Genomic DNA, 5917 nt, shown 5'->3' on the forward strand with positions numbered 1-5917 from the left:
AATGATAATGGTGGAACAGTTTTGAAAAAACATAAGGACATATTTATTATACAGCTAGCCAAACTTCTATACATGCAACTTCTATACAGCTGTCCAACTGCACTCATAGTACTTAGGTCCACATAAAAACCTGAACAAATATTTATTGTAGTCTAATTTATAATAACCAAAAACTGGAAACAATTCAGATGCCTTTCAAAAGGTGAGTGGTTAACCAAACTATGGCACATTAACACCATAAAATACTGCTCAGCAATTAAAGAAAACAAACTATAGATACATGCAACAATCTCCAGAGAATTAGACTAAATGAAAAAATCCAATCCAAAAAGTTTACATAGTATATTATTTCAATTACATAACATCTTGAAATGACAAAATTATAGAAATGGAGAATAGATTCGTGAATGCCATGGGTGAAGAAGAGGGTACAGTTGCACGGGTAGGGGGTATAGCTATAAAAGGGCAACCTGAGGGATCTTTACAGTGATGGAAATGTTCTGTATCTTGTCTATAATAATGTTAATATTCTGGTTGTGATACTATAATTTTGCAAGATGTTATCATTGGGTAAAACCGAATAAAGTGTATAATGGGTCTATCTGTATTTTTTACAATTGTCTTTGAACCTATAGTCAACTCAGAAATGTTTAATTTTTTAAAAGTCATAATAATCTTCATTTAAATATAATTTTGAGACTTTGTAATCAGAAACTTAAATTTATTCTCTTAACATTAATTAATAAAAAATAAATTTTAATTCAAGAAATTTACATCCCTACCAAATGAAACATAAGACAGATATCATATAATATCATCTAATACAGGAAACTAATGAACAACACAAACAAATGAGCAAAATAGAACCAGAGGCATGTAAAGAAGGAACAGACTGACAGTGACCAGGAAGGAGGGGGGAGGTAGAAAAGGGTGGAAAGAAGGGAAAGGGTCTAGTCAAGGAACTAGTATGATGACCCATGGACATGGACAGCAGGGTGGGGATTGACTGTGGTAGAAGGGATGGGTGGGGGTAGGGGGGAGCAAAGGGGGAAAACTGGGAGAGCAGTAATAGAAAAACAATTTAAAAAAGAAAACAAAATGTTTTAAAGTATATTTTATTGATTATATTGTTACAATAGTTCCAATTTTTTCCCCTTTGCTCCCCTCCGCCCAGCACCTCCCCTCCCCCAGCAATCACCCCCCAAGTCCATGCCAATGGGTCGTACATACAAGTTCTCCCGCTTCACTCTTTCATATATTCTTCTTTTTAAAAAAATAATTAATTATTTTAACAATAAAAAATAACAATCCCTCCCTCTCAGACTTAAGACCCTTTATAATCTTATAAAGGACAATGGGCAAAGGTCTTGAGCTCCTCTAGCTGTTTCAAGCTGGACATGGTCATTGTCCTACCTACCCTTGGGTCCAGAAATCTCTAATAAGAGTGGGGGTGTGGAGGAGAGGGTGGCCTTCCCACATGGGGAAGGATTGTGCAGACTCCAGGTCAGTTGGCTGTCCCCGGACAATGGCGTGCTTGGTTTAACAGGCTGGCATCCTTGTTGTATTCTAGGGGCAACAGATTTGGCAACAGGGTTAAAAGGCATCATTCAATCCATAACCACTAGATGACAAAAGGCAGGTATTAATTTTTCAGTGTCCCACATTAGGGAAAAGAAAGGCTTCTTTGGTGGAAGGTGTGCCAGGTACATCACACGTGTCCAAAACCCTTTTGCCCATTATACTTAGTTTGGTCTGAGAAGAACATTTTAGGTCCCCCCCCTTTCAGACCTCTGGGCTCTTTCTGTCCAAGCCATGAGGATAGAAAAGAGGAACCAGAAGAAAACAAAAAGAATTGTATCAATATTCATAAATGAAAAAAAAAACAACAACAATGCATGAGACTAGTTTCTTCCATGTTCCTTGGAAAAGAGTTAAAATATAACCATAAATTCTTAATTGAATAAATAATATATTCCATGATATTAACTTCTATTACTAAGAGTATGTTCAAGAGCTTGAATATTAGTATTTATATTAGTAGGGTATTGGCTGAAGTATTGGGTTGACCAAAAAGTCTGTTCAGTTTTTTCCATAAAATAATAGATGCATTTTTCATTTTCACTAATAACTTTACTGATTTGGATATTTTAAGTACATTGGCCATCTCCCTCCTGGTATAATGTTGTTTGTTTTCAATTAATGTCTCGATTTGATCGCTATTAACGTCAACTGGTCTACCCTACCATGGAGCATTGTCCATTGAGAAATCTCCAACATGAAACTTTGCAACCATTTTGACACATTCGATCAGTCATGGCACCTTCTCCACACAATGCACAAATCATTTTTGCATTTCAGTTGTTTTTTCACCTTTCTTGAAATAATAAAGCATAATAGGCAAAAAAAAGTTGTGTATTTTCTTCTATCTTGAATATTAAAATAGCTGCACAAAAATTCACCAATTTTGATGTTTTTAAATGTATGCTGATATGACAACTGTCACAATACAATCTAACAAATATTTTTCAAATGAAGTTAAAGACAACTAAGTACTCCTAGAGCCATCTTACAGAAAAAAAATCAAACTAACTTTTTTGATCAACCCAATAAACAGAGAAGATTGACTAGGTTAGAGTAAATAATTTGGGGTAGAAATTTAAGATAGAGATCTATGAGTGTCATATTTGCATTTTAAGTATAAACAAATTAGGCCAATATAGAATACTATTTTATTCAGTATATATTTACTAAAAGGTTGCTATATGTCAGTCATTTTGCTAACCTCTAGAAGCAACCCATGAATAATTACATGAACCATTTTCTAAGAATATATTATAAAATCGCTTTACGAGCCCTGGCATTGTGTACCTAGTAAATAAGTAATATTTATATATTAATAAGTAAATATATATATGTAATAAATCTCAGGAAGTATGAAGTAGTTTTATAAATATATTATATGTACAAGAAAGTGTGCGTGTGTGTGTGTGTGTGTGTGTGTTTCTGGAAAAGAAATAAAAAATTGTCCTCATTGCACCTATACAAGGTCTGTCCAGAAAGTATTCATTCATGTACTGTGAAAAAGACATTTATTGAAGAAGATACAAGATACAAGAAACATAGTACATAGACAATGACAACTCAGTCCCCTTCAAAGAAGGCATCTTGGGACCTCAAATAGTTTTCCAAATTGCCATCAGCTGCCCCATTGTATTTTCATGAATCTCATCAAACATCTGAAATCTCTTTCCTTTCAAAGGTGATTTTAGATTTGGGAAAAGACAGAAGTCACAGTATGCCAAATCTGGGTTGTATGGGTCTGAGTCACCTGGGTGATTTGAGGTTTCACCAAAAATCTCTGCACTAGAGTGACTTCAGCCAGGGTGGAGGCATAGAAAGACACGCTGGGTCTCCCTCCACAACTAAGAAGGAATACAACTACCTCAAAACTAGAAACAACCAGAAGTTCCAGAAAGTCAAACTGCATGGAAGTCCAGCAAACAAAGATATAAAGAAGAAATACTCATGCAGACAGGTAGGAGGGGCGGAGCTGGGGCGGAGAGGATGTAGTGTGGTGGCAACAGCAGGCCGATGGAAATCACAGTTACACATTTTAAAAAGTAAGGAGGGACACCTGGAGAGCATTCCCAGCTCCTCACCAGACCACTCAGCTCACCATCCCAGCATCAGGGAAAATCAAGCCTCATTGCATCTGACTGTGCAGACCAGTGGGGGTTGTGGCAGAGGAAGAAACTACCAGTCTCTCAGCAGAGTCTGCTTGTTTAAAGGGCCCCCACGGTCCTAGAACATCCGTAAACCAACCCACTCTGGGAATGATGGCCAGGGCAGCAGCTAGAGGGGTGCCAGTGTGGTGCGGAAGTGCGAGAGGTGCCTGGAAAAGGGGTGAGTGCTGGGCAGGTGGCATTGTCCCTCTTAGACCCTTCCCCCCCACACACAGCGCCACAACATGGTGAAACAGGTTGCCCTGTACTGACAAATTTCTAAGGCTCTGCCCCTTACAATGTAACAGGAGCAACAACTCTACCTGGGACGTGGAGGCAAACAAACACAGGAGCCTGTCAGAATGAGGAGACAAAGAAGTATGGCCGAAAAGGGGGAATGGATCAAGGTTCCAGTGAGAGAACTAAGCGACGAGGAGATAGCCAACTTAACAGGTGAGGAGATAGACAACTTAACAGATGCAGAATTCAAAACACTGATCATAAAGATGCTCACAGGCTTGACAAATATGCTTGAGTATGGCAAATGCATAAGAAAAGAAGCAAAGGCTATGCTAAGTAAATGAAGGAAAATCCACACAAAACCAATGGTGAAGGGAAGGAAACCATCATTCAAATCAATGATTTGGAACATAAGGAAGAAAAAAACAGTCAACCAGTGCAGAATGAGGAAGCAAGAATTGAAAACAATGAGGAAAACTTCCCAAATTTTGCAAAGGAGTTGGACATACAGGTCTGGGAAGCATGGAGGGTCCCAGGCAAGCTGAACCCAGAGGGGACCACACCAGGACACATCATGACTGAGATGCCAAAGGTGAAAGATAAAGAGAGAGTCCTAGGAGCAGCAAGAGAGAGGTGGAGAGTTGCCTGCAGGGGGGTGCCTATAGGACTATCAGCTGATTTCTCAGAGGACACTTTGCAGGCAGGACGGGACTGGCAAGCAGTATTCAATGTGATGAAAGGCAATCTGCAACCAGGACTACTCTATCCAGCAAGGCTATCATTTTGAATGGAAGGACAGATGAAGTGCTTCCCAGACAAGGTAAAGCTAAAGGAGCTAATTATCACCAAGCCATTATTATATAAAATGTTAAAGAGACTTACTTAAGAAAAAGAAGATCAAAACTATAAACATTAAAATGACAACAAACTCACAACTATCAACTGATTCTAAAGAATAAAAACAAAATCCAACTAAACAAACCAGAATAGGAAGAGGATCAGAGGTATGGGGATCATTTGGAGGGTTATCAGCTGGCAGCGGGGAGGGGGAGAAATGGGGAAATGGTGCAGGGACTAAGAAGCATAATTAGTTGGTACAAAATAGACAGGGGGAAGTTAAGAATAATACAGGAAAGGGTGAAGCCAAAGAACTTATATGCACGACCCATGGACATGAACTAAGGGGGGTGGGATTGCTGGAGGGAAGAGGGGTACTGGGCAGGGGGGAGCAAAGGGGAAACAAATTGGAACTACTGTAACAACATAATCAATAAAATATACTTAAAAAAAAAATCTCTGCACTAGACATGCTGCATAATCGGGCATGTTGTCATGATGAAGCTGCCAGTCACCTCTTGTTCATAGCTGCAGTCCTCTGAATCATCCAAATAGTTTCTGCAGAGGAATGTTCAAGCTTAACGCAAAATTTGATGCAGATTATTTGCTCTGCTTGCTCAGTCAGTTTGAATGTGACAGCCACACAGTACACATGCTCACTCAGCGGGGTCTACTGCCTCCACTGACTGGTACAGTGAAGTCATCATTGTTTACACATGTGCATTTCAGTCCACTGTCCTTGGCTGCCAGGTTACATTAACAATGGCTGGACTTTTTCCAGACAGACTTTGTATGCACTTTAATCAACAAAGTAATAAAAAGGGAAAAGGCATTAAAAACCTGAATATATTAATTAAAGAAAAAGAAAACTTTCATTCTGTAGAAGTTTTATTTCACTTCATACTCACAACCACCCTATGAGATAACCATTATTACATTATTTTTACTTAGGAAAAAAATGAGACTGGAAGAAAGAAAGGGGTTTACCTAAGGTCACAAAATTAGCAGGTATCAGAACTGAAATTAGATCTCTTGATCTCCAAGCGCAGCTCTCTTCATCGCACTAAACCATATCACACAGGCAAATAATACTTTAAATGTGTACATTTTAAAATTTA

The sequence above is a fragment of the Furipterus horrens genome, unplaced genomic scaffold (genome assembly GCF_987537825.1).
Source record: "Furipterus horrens unplaced genomic scaffold, mFurHor1.1.pri manual_scaffold_2, whole genome shotgun sequence".
NCBI classification, from domain to species: domain Eukaryota; kingdom Metazoa; phylum Chordata; class Mammalia; order Chiroptera; family Furipteridae; genus Furipterus; species Furipterus horrens.